We start from the raw sequence: 12,151 nt of genomic DNA, 5'->3' as shown, positions 1-12,151 counted from the left end.
ATTTCTGTGCATTAATTTTGTATCCTGCTACTTTACCAAATTCATTGATTAGCTCTAGTAGTTTTCTGGTAGCATCTTTAGGATTCTCTCTACATAGTATCATGTCATCTCCAAACAATGACAGTTTTACTTCTTCTTTTCTGATTTGGATTCCTTTTATTTCTTTTTCTTTTCTGATTGCTGGGGCTAAAACTTCCACAACTATGTTGAATAACAGTGGTGAGAGTGGGCAGCTTTGTTTTGTTCCTGATCTTAGTGGAAGTGGTTTCCGTTTTTCACCATTGAGCAAGATGTTGACTGTGGGTTTGTCATATATGGCCTTTAATATGTTAAGGTAAGTTCCCTCTATGCCTACTTTCTGGATGCTTTTTTTCATAGTGGGTGTTGAATTTTGTCTAAAGATTTTTCTGCATCTATTGAGATGATCATATGGTTTTTCTCCTTCAATCTGTTAATATGGTTTATCACATTGATTGATTTGCATATACTGAAGAATCCTTGCATCCCTGGGATAAACCCCACCTGATCATGGTGTATGATCCTTTTAATGTGCTGTTAGATTCTGTTTGCTAGTATTTTGTTGAGGATTTTTGCATCTGTGTTCATCAGTGATATTGGCCTGTAGTTTTCTTTCTTTTTGGCATCTTTGTCTGGTTTTGGTATCAGGGTGATGGTGGCCTCGTAGAATGAGTTTGGGAGTGTCCCTCCCTCTGCTATATTTTGGAAGAGTTTGAGAAGTCCATCTCTTAATATGTATGTTCCTTTTACCATTTTCTTAATTGGGTTTCTTATTGTAATTCTTTTCCTTCTCTTGTGTTAGCATTTGTTGTAGAGCTGGTTTGGTGGTGCTGAATTCTCTTAGCTTATGCTTCTTTGTAAAGATTTGAATTTTTCCATCAAATCTGAACGAGATCCTTGCTGGGTAGAGTAATCTTGCTTTTGGGTTTTTCCGTTTCATCACTCTAAATATGTCCTGCCACTCCCTTCTGGCTTGCAGAGTTTCTGCTGAAAGATAAGCTATTACCTTCTGGGGATTCCCTTGTATGTTAATTGTTGCTTTTCCCTTGCTGCTTTTAATATTTTTTCTTTGTATTATTTTTTGATAGTTTGATTAATATGTGTCTTGTCATGTTTCTCCTTGGATTTATCCTGTATGGGACGTCCTGTACTTCCTGGACTTGATTGACTGTTTCCTTACCCATATTAGGAAGTTTTCAACTATAATCTCTTCAAATATTTTCTCAGTCCCTTTTTTTTCCTCTGCAGTAGTTATTTCCACTATTTTATCTTCCAGGTCACTTATCCATTGTTCTGCCTCAGTTATTCTGCTATTGATTCCTTCTAGAGAATTTTTAATTTCATTTATTGTGGTGTTCATCATTGTTTGTTTGCTCTTTAGTTCTTCTAGGTCCTTGTTAAACATTTCTTGTATTTTCTCCATTCTATTTCCAAGGTTTTGGATATCTTTACTATTATTTCTCTGAATTCTTTTTCAGGTAGACTGCCTATTTCCTCTTCATTTGTTTGGTCTGGTGGGTTTTTACCTTGCTCCTTCATCTGCTGTGTGTTTTTCTGTCTTCTCATTTTGCTTATCTTACTATGTCTGGGGTCTCCTTTTCGCTGGCTGCAGGTTCGTAGTTCCTGTTGTTTTTGGTGTCTGCTCCCAGTGGGTAAGTTTGGTTCGGTGGGTTGTGTAGGTTTCCTGGTGGAGGGGACTGGTGCCTGTGTTCTGGTGGATGAGGCTGGATCTTGTCTTTATGGTGGGCAGGACCACATCTGGTGGTGTGTTTTGGGGTGTCTGTGAATGTATTATGTTTTTTGGCAGCCTCTTTGCTAATGGGTGGGGCTGTGTTCCTGTCTTGCTAGTTGTTTGGCATAGGGTGTCCAGCACTGTAGCTTGCTGGTCATTGCATGGAGCTGGATCTTGGCGTTGAGATGGAGATCTCTGGGAGAGCTTTCTGCATTTGATATTACGTGGGGCCAGGAGGTCCCTGCTGGACCAGTGTCCTGAACTTTGCTCTCCCCCACAGAGGCTCAGGCCTGACACCTGGCCAGAGCACTAAGACCCTGTCAGATACTTGTCTCAGAATAAAAGGGAGAAAAAAATAAAATAAAATAAACTTATATTTTAGAAAAAATATTAAAAAGTAATAAAAGAAAGAAAGAGAGAAAGAAAGAAGAGAGCAACCAAACCAAAAAACAAATCCACCAATGATAACAAGCATTAAAAACTATACTAAAAAAAAAAAAAGGACCGTCAGAACCGTAGGACAAATGGAAAAAGCAAAGCTATACAGACAAAATCACATAAAGAAGCACACACGCACACTCACTATAAGAGAAAAAGGAAAACAATATATATATATATTAAAAAGAAGGAAGAGAGCAACCAAATCAATAGGAAAATCTACCAATGACAATACGCTCTGAATACTACGCTCAGATACACATAAAACCAGAAACAAGTTAGATGCAGAGAGCAAACCGCAAGTCTACAGTTCCTCCCAAAGTCCACCTCCTCAATTTGGGATGATCCGTTGTCGATTCAGGTATTCCACAGTTGCAGGTGCATCAAGTTGATTGTGGAGCTTTAATCCGCTGCTCCTGAGGCTGCGTGGAGAGATTGCCCTTTCTCTTCTTTGTTCGCACAGCTGCGGGGTTTCAGCTTTGGATTTGGCCCCGCCTCTGCGTGTAGGTCACCTGAGGGTGTCTTTTGGGAGGTCTGAGGTCTTCTGCGGGTGTTCACTAGGTGTTGTGTAGGAGTTGCTCCACGTGTATATTGTTGATGCATTCGTGGGGAGGAAGGTGACCTCCGCGTCTTACTCCTCCGTCCTCTTGAAGGCGCCGCCTGGACTTTGAAGTAAAGAAAAACAATACCTGGTTCTCTCTTTTTTTAAGGCACAGCTTGTTTGGTTTTTTCTTTTTTTTATTTGTAAAGTTTTCCTAACGGACATGTATAGCTACCGGATTTACTTCTAATGCTTTTTATTGTCTAAGAATGTCACTGAAGACTATAGATTTCCTAGGCCACATTCCATGTGATTTACTATATAATGTTCTCATTCTTTTATAAATATTTTGTAATTTTTATTTGAATTTCTGCTTAAACCAGGATTTCTCTTTTCAAGTAATTTCCCTGATTTCTCTCTTAAGTCTTAATTTTAATGTATTTTGTTCTGAGAACGTGGCTCATAGCATTCTGACCATTAAATGTATTGAGATTTTTTTTTTTTTTTTTGGCCTGAACATAGCTGGTTTGTGAAAATTCTGTTGTGTTTGAAAAGGAGGAGCATGTTCCATTTTTTGAATTCAATCTTTTTCTCTCTCTATGTTTATCATTTACCTGTCTATCTACATAACTATATCTGTCTAATTCATTTATTTTCAGATTCTTGATTGTGTTACGAAAATTTTCTGAGCACTTTTTTTGCTTATTTGCACTCTCATTTTTTGAGAATTGTATTAATATTTTTTATTTTAATAGTAGAATTGTCCATTTCTCCTTGCATATGCAAACGTTTTTATTTTGTAACCATTCTGTTCATATCACTGAAGCTCGTGGCTGTTATTTCTTCTTGGTGGGTTGTACTATTGCTCCTATGCATCCCACTGTTTCTTGTGGTTAGTCTTTTTGCCTTGATTTCTGTTCTTGGGTATTAGTATCTTTGTGCCTGTTTTTGTTGTTATTTTCCTGGCGTATTACTGAAACTTCTGTCTTGCTTTATTTTATTTGTATTTCTCCTAAGTAGCCTAAAACCAAAAATTTCCCCCAAATCTGTGAATCTCTGTGTTTTGATAAAGTTAATATGCTCATACTTATTGGTAGTATAATCTTAGTACTTTTTCTAATTGTCTACCTCTATATTTTCTATTTATCATTCTTTGCAGTTGCTTCTTTAGCCCTCTCTCAGATTTTTTGCCACATTTTTCTACTTGTCTGTGTTTTTTTTCTTTTCCTTTTCATTCTTTTATTTCTTCTCTCAAATAGTTTAGACGTTATATATTATCTTTCAGTTTTTCTGCAGCTCATCCGTACATCTTTAACATGGAATTAAATGTATTTTTCTAAAATTACCTAGAGTTAATAATTAGGCTTTTTCCTTTTCTTAAGGATACAGAATTTTAGCATTTTAAAAAATTTCCCTTATTTCCTGTTCCACTGCTCTCCAAGCATCAAAACACTCGGTCTCTTCCATGTTAAGAGCAGCTGATACTTGAGTTTCAGATAAGTATTATTTTTTTTCACAAAACAGTAGCATCACTAATTTTTAGATTTAGTTGTAATATTACTGGTTTCTTCCTGTTATTACATGTACCTATATTACTTTGGGACTTAAAATACACTTCTTTATCTTCTTGATTATTTTTCGTACTAATCATCCTGTTCAGTTAACCTGTCCTGATGCTGACCAGTACCTAGTGCAGGTAGAGCATCTAGCATTGTGCCTTCTGTGAGGTATCTCTTGACTCCTGCTTCTGCTTGTTATCTCACTGCCGCTGCCTTAGTTTGGGCCATCTCACTTTTGCCTAAACTCTTCCTTTGACCTCCCAGGTGATGGCTCTGCCCCCCTATGAGTTAGCAGAAGCTAAAAAAGTCCTCTTTTTTGCTGGAAGGCTCTGAGATTCTAGAGTTCTCTTTTTATGCCAGTCAGTGCCATTTATCTTGATCTATTCAGTGTCTTTTACATTTATAACCGTTGGTCAGTCTCCCTCTTAAACTGTAAGCAACTTTAGGAAAAAACCCAAATTTGCTAATAGTTTTATCTATAGTACTTGTGAAGTGTCCAGCTCACAGTAGGTGCTAAATCAGCCCCGGGCCATCCATCAGAGGGACCAATGTTTCCCTGGATGCAGTATACCTGTATCTGGACAGGACACAGAGCCTATCACAATGCCTGCAAAGCTGGGGCCCAATAAGCCTCTTCCCCTTGACTGAGAAATGGAATACAGCTCTGTATTACATTTGAAGGAAATAAAGACATTCGGCACGTTTGCAATCTGACCAGTGTTCTTCTAACGTGAGGACGACATTTGGAATCTGTAACTGTGGTGTGAGGCTGGGGTCAGACCTCATGGGTTTCCCTTCTGGATGGATGATACCGTGTCACCCTGATCATTTTGCTGCTCGCTTTTCCATCTCTAAGATGTGGAAGAAAGATAAAGGTGAGCGAACATACCGTCCCCACCAATGTAGACATTAGCATTCTGATTGTCTTTTCAGTGCTTTCACTTTGACACACGATTTGGATTGAACTATGACTGTGCATGAAGTAGACACGCGCTTGGATGTGAGTGTGGGAGCGGGTGTAGGGGTACTTTCAGCTTTTATTAAGACTCTCACCTCCTTGCCCCATGTAGGTGCCTTCCTTGTGCAGTGACATTTCCACAAACATTTCATTTCTAATAACATCAAATACAAACATACTCGTTAAAGCCACGTTACCTGTGTGGCTGCGTGATGGTATTTCCGGATTGCTGAAGGAGGTGTGGGCCGTGTCTGTGTGTGCACATTCCCATCAACGGTGGGTGACAGGACCCTGAGCATGGAGGGCCCAGGAATGTCCCTCTCTCCTAGGCACACCCCCGCTTTTGAAAGGGATGGATTCAGGGAGTCACTTCTTCTCCCATATGTTAGTAGCTAATTTTAAGTATTTCAGTATTTTGCCAACATATTACACCCCCAGAAAGCTTCCCCAGACTCACTGCCAGGGAAATAGAACTAAAGCCTGACTCATCTATCAAGTCAAGAATCTCCTCAATTAAAAACAATAAGTAAAGAAATCAAAGTTAGAGCCAACACTAATCAGAGTTTTAATGTAAAAATCAATCTTTTGTTTACTTAAAAAAAACCAAATAATTATATTTGTCTACCTGATTGAGCCATAATTGTCTTCTAGTAGGAGAGGTCATATACATTCAGCACCAACTTAGTGCTGATGGCTTTACGTACGTGCTGTGTTTAATCCTCTGTGGTTCCTTTTGCTCCCCCAGTTCACTAGTAGGGCATCTGTAACTCACGCAGCTGAAGTGTCCTCTGAGCAACCCAGCTCTTCCTAACCTCGATGACCACACAGCTATTCTGCCTCTAGGCCTCAACTTTATCCCGATACTTTCTTCTTTCATAAGATGCTGTTTTTGTTAATGTTTTTATTATTGTTATTACATGATCTGTGTGTGTGTGTTTTCTTTTTTGCTCTGTGTTACATAATTATGACCAATGTCTGGACCAGTAGAAGGTGGAGAAGGAGTTAGGGAGGTTGGTTCCAGCACCCCCTCCACTGCCCAAGGGGAGCTTCTCTCTCTGCATCTTCTCTCTCTTCAGGACATACGGGTCCTGCCTTTCGTCCCATCACTTCTCTAAGAGTGCTTCCAAATCTACCATGCTATCATCACCTCTACCCCAGTCTCCCATCCAAAGACAGACATGACAATAACAAAGATTGCAGATATTTTAAGAAAGGGTTATGAGATAGAATATGCAAATGTACTTTGAAAATAGAAATTCAGTGTAAAGATGTACAAGAGTTAGTGTTATGGACCTGCCCATAAACAACAGAATGATTCCTTCGTAAGCTGCCTCAGATTCATGTATTTTATTTCCCTGCCATTTAGCCTTTGTATCATCCTAACCGAAAGCTTATAGAGAATGGTGGGAATGGTCTGCACACAGCGGACGGTGAGTCAGTACTCTTAGCCAGACAAAGGGCAGAGCACATAGGCTCAGTGTCTCAGGAGTGATTCAGGAGGCTGTCTCTGTCTTTCTTCTTCTAGGCATAAATCAAAGACTCCAGCTTTCTAGGCTGCCAGTTCAACACCTTTTATAGGCACTTAATTCACTCAGAAATTAAAAATATATACATACTCCTTAGAGAAAGTACCATCATTCTTCAGCTTGACACATGATTTGATTTTAAGCCTTATACGTCTCCTCTACATCCTACTGTGGGTTAGAACCATTCCAATGTCTATGATGAACGGCTATGGCTGCCTGGGCTGGCCACCTCCCACTTAGACTCCACCGATACCCTCCTCGAAGAATCATTGCCTCCCCCTTCCCTGCAGAAGCCATCTGTGTAGTTACAGGGACTGCACAGGGACAAGCCAGGAGTTAAGAGTATCACGTCGTGTCTTCTTACCACTAGACCTCCTGTCTCCTGCCTTGCAAAGCAGAGCTCAGGATCACCAGGAAGGCCCATTCTGGCATCCCTGTCAGCACACCCAGCCCCTGCGGTCACCACCCTCGTTCCCTCCTCCCCTCTCCCCACACTCCTGATTCCACACACACTCTTTTGTTCTCACCATCACCTCTTCTTTCACAGCCTGTTCTTTGCAACAAAGCTGAAACCCCTTCCCCCTGAATTCATCCACCCCTTCCAGGTATGGTTACACTCTTAAGGATTCAGGACTTTCAGTTACAAAGAATACAATTTGGGGAAGTGAGCACATGGGCTGGCTGTTTACTTGGACAGAGGCGGTTTCAGGTATCTGTACACATTCTGGAGTAAAAGGAATGACAATGGGGACTTCCCTGGTGGCACCGTGGTTAAGAATCCACCTGCCAATGCAGGAGACATGGGTTCGAGCCCTGGTCCCGGAAGATCCCACATGCCATGGAGCAACTAAGCACATGCGCCACAACTACTGAGCCTGCACTCTAGAGCCCGCGAGCCACAACTACTGAACCCATGTGCCACAACTACTGAAGCCCGTGCTCCTAGAGCCCGTGCACCGCAACAAGAGAAGCCACTGCAATGAGAAGCTTGCGCACCGCAACGAAGAGTAGCCCCTGCTCATTGCAACTGGACAAAGCCCGTGTGCAGCAACGAAGACCCAACGCAGCCAAAAATAAATAGATAAATACATTTATTAAAAAAAAGAAAGAAAAGAAAAAGAAATGACAGTGGACATGGAGCTAAAAGACCTCACTCTGCTCCCGGTTCACCTTCAACTCGTATGAACCTGAGGATGTTACTGCCCTTCTCCAGACACCACTTCTCCGTGTGAAGTGACAGTCGGGGATGCCCATGGAAACGTTCCTGGACGCTGTGTATTTCACAGTCTTCCCAAAATCTGGCTGGTAGAATTCAATAGGCTTCTAGGAGATCATGAAGCCAAGCGATTCAGAAATATTCAGAAATCCAGACTCCTCCTCCCCGTGAAGTCTTCCAGTTAGATATTTACATAGAGGGAAGCGGCCAAAAGCCGCAGAGTGACAACTTATTGTCAAATGGGCGGAGTCATCAACCCCCATGTAGGGAAGTGGGCTGTTCCGGGTACCCCAGGGACCCTTCTACCTCCAGGTTCAAGCCTGGCGCCCACCCTCATACCACGATCCGTGCAGCCTCCTGGGGCACAGGCTGCCGGGACCCACGTGAGTGCCGGAGTCATGCGCATGACCTGTAGGAGCAGGGAGCCACTGGCCCACAGTCCGCCCAGCTAGACAAGGAGAAGCAGTGGGCAGCTGTCCAAGCCCCAAAGGCCGGGGAGGGCGGGGTCTTCTCTGAGGGAGGGCCTTGATTCACTGTACGTTCCGCCAGAGTAACCTCCAGAAATACCCGTTCCCATTGCTTTCACTGTCTCAGAATCCCCGGCGACTGCTTCTCAAATTCAGTTCACACCTCTCAGACATCACGACCTCCCAGGTAAGGCCCAGGTGACACGCCTTCTCAGTGCTCTTGGACGCACAGCTTCCAACCCACCAGCTTGGGTCACCTTGATTTCCCCGGAGCCCCACGTCCACCTCCAACCCTTGGCCCAGTGGTCCCCCTTGGCATGGATGAACTGCCCCATCTCGTATTCAGAGTGGACCAGGGCTGATGCCTTTCTCATGCCTCTCACTGACCACCCTGATGGTTTCACTTTGGGTATCGGTTTCACTGGCATTGTAGACCAAGGTGAGGCGAAGAGCAGGGTTTGGGTGTTGGGAAGCCCTGGCCAGTGGCTCCCTGTGTGACGCGGACACGGTACTCGGTCCCTGTACGTGCCGATGAAGGGTAAGAGCGTTCAGCCTCCAGGGCTGCTGTTAGGGTTAAGTGAGAAGACACATGAAGATGCCAGCACGGCATCTGGCATACAGAGATGCTCACTAAACAGGGGTTTGCTCCCTCCACCCCAACCCTTAGGAAGATGGATTTGGTCCATCTTGACTCCATCTGTGACCTTATTTTAATTCCAGTTTGGTCCATCTTGACTCCGTCTGTGACCTTATTTTAATTCCAATTTGATAGTAACACTAATCTTGTAAGTAAGGGACCATAGACACCTTCATCTCTTCCTAGGGCTTCAGGCAATATCTAGGTATTTGCCAGCTCTCAGGGGAAGTAGTGTGGGGAGGAGAGGGGGAGCAAAGGGAGTTTGTGTTCATCTGTCCCCACATGGACCCTTCAGTCCAGATGCTTTCAGTTGCAAGTGACAGAAACTCAATCTGAAATAACTGAAGCAAATAAGGGTGTGTGTCTGCCTTCAGGCTTGACTTGTCCTACTTTCAGTGATGCTTTCTCTTCTTGGTTCTCCTCCTAGTTTTGGTTGACTTTTTTCCTTGCAGACTTTCTCCATCTGTTAGGAAATTTACCCTCCGGAGCAGCGTCTGTTTCCAAACAGCACCTAGAAAACTCTCAGGGAAGAAACTGATTGGTCAGCCCTGGGCCACTTGCCCACGTTCGCACCGAGAGGGTAGCAGCCCAGTGAAGCCACATGGAGTTGATTCCTGGGGGCGAGCAGGACAGTGTGCCAACAGCCCCCACCTCCCACGGAGCCCAGAGAAAACTGCTGGCAACAAGCATCTGGGGGCAGTGACTCTCTGTCAAGTTCATGCTGAATATTACCCAGCACTATGATTGGTTTTTTCAAGCAAGCTCATTATAAAGACATTGGAGCCAATGTGTGTGTTAGACGTCGTATCAGGGCTTTCAGAGTCTTCATTTTGGTTAATTCACATCGACTCTGTGAAGTAGATATTATTATTTCCACTTTAAGTACAAGATGGGCGGAGATGAGCTGAGATGAGAAAATTGAGGATCGCAGAATTGAAGCTGATGAATGGAATTAGACTCAAATCCAGGTCTTCTGATTTTAAATGTTAAATTTTTTCTGTTATATTACTGTGCCGTATGGCTTCTTTTTGAGATGATGATGATAACTCGTAGAAACCCAGGCGAGATGACTTGTGCCTATAATTCCAGTTAGAAAACACGGACCGTGTTCCGCCTGTAGGAACGTGGATTTAAGTCTCTGTGTCCTTAATCGCTGTGCTGCTAAGGGTTCGACTTTCACTGTAATATCAGCTTAGGCAAATTATCAATAAATCAGGGAATCGGCTTTAAGTAGAATTCTCAAAATAGACGCCACAGAATTCCAGCATTATTGGTACCCTGGCCACATCACATGTGTTCACATCAAAAGTGACCGTATAACGCGGGAGCCACATTCAAGATGGCTTTCCAGGGAGACCCCTTGAAAATGTGGGGACCGCCTTCCTCCTCCAGCATGGCTTTCTCCCTCCAGAAGGGACACTGCAAGTCAGAGCTGGGCCCCCTGCTCCACCCCAGGTGTGGGAGGGCAGGCAGACCCCCTTGCCCCGGAGGCAGGCTCACCACCACCCAGCCTCGGCCAGGCGGCCACAGCAGGCAGAGGCAGAGTGGACCAGTGGCATTTGTTAAGTCCTGAACATTATTTCAGGGCTGCGCTTTAGGTTGAAGCCCCCGTGGTCCTTTCCATAACAGCTGCGAGGAATAAAACCCGCTGCCCACCGTCTACCCCCAGCACACACACTCCTCCTCCTTGTGGGCCTCCATCTCCAGCCTTGGACCAGGCCCACCACGTGTGCGTGGCTGTCACCCTCCTCGCAGGCAGGAGGGCTGTGCTCAGGTTCAGCTGGCCTTTGGACCGCGGGGCAGCCAGGCCCACTGTGACCTTCCAGGGTTTGCCGTCTGGGCTTGCTGTCCGGTTCAGCGAGGCACCAGGTGTGCATGGGCCAGTTCACAGAGAATCAATCCCCATTTGCCCTTCAGCTCAGAAGCTGAAGTGCAGAAGCTTCAGCTCCCGGGTGATGAACGGTTCACAAAATGCCATCCTGGCTGCCTCTCCTCAGAAATTAAAGACCTCATCTGTTTCCCCTTCCTTATTCCTTATTTCTTATTCTTCTTCCTCATTTCTAATCTGCAAACAGAAAAATCACTTCTGCAGTAAATTTTTCTTAAGTTCAAGGAGTGTGGATGGTGAGAAAATACCATTCTGCCTAGGACAGGAGGCCCCTTTCCTGACGGTAATTTTGTCCTAGGACCATTCATCCTCCTCTGACCCTTGAACTGGGAAGTAAATGGTGCATATCGTGCATCTGGCTAATCCAAGAGGCAAATCTCATCCTGCAGACACCTGATGAGAAGTACTTGAGCCTCCGAGCTCAGTGGAAGGAGCCCTGATTGTTGAGTGAGGAGCTGTGATTTCCAAGGGTGCCCTCCAATGAGAGCACCCCCCAAGTCAGGGCCTCCAGAGTCACAGAATCCCTGCACGGCCCAGGCCACCCCATATGGAAGGACCCGGACACCCGCTGTTTGGGGCAATTGCAGCAGAAAAGATTCCCAGCCCTGAGGCCTGAAAGACTGAGATTAAAATGGAAAAAGGAAAGGAAAAATGCAGACTGCTGCTATGTGATCCACCCATTAGGTAAGGGACGGGCCTGGTTGAGCACACCCCTGGGTGGACCCGCTTTCTCCTCTGTAACTATATCAATGATCTTTTGAATATCCAACAGGCCTGTGTGGGTGCCCCTGTGTCCAACCCACAACAGAGGAGAGGAAAAGATGTCTTCTCCACTGTGTGCTTCTGTGAAACCTGTAGGCCGCTGGAGGATTTTACTCCATGGTAAATTCCAGCATTGAAAGAGATACAGCTCTCCAGATAGCTTAGCACTGAGCAGTACTCAGAGTCCAAATTAGACTTTTGGTTTGACAGTCCCTAAGGAGAGATTTCACCTTGGTGAACGCAGGAAGTGCGATTCCGGAACGAAGCTCCCCAGGAGTTTGGTTCACAAGGGCTGAGAGCTCCTCCCTAGGACACGTAGCAGACCACGTCAGTCTCCATTTGACCAAAACGGTAAAACAGATGAAAACTAGCTGATGGTTACGCTGTATGGTGGTGGTGGGCATGAGCT

This window comes from Leucopleurus acutus, assembly GCF_964270905.1.
Source record: "Leucopleurus acutus genome assembly, chromosome: 8".
NCBI lineage: Eukaryota > Metazoa > Chordata > Mammalia > Artiodactyla > Delphinidae > Leucopleurus > Leucopleurus acutus.
Note: the sequence above shows the minus strand (reverse complement) of the source record.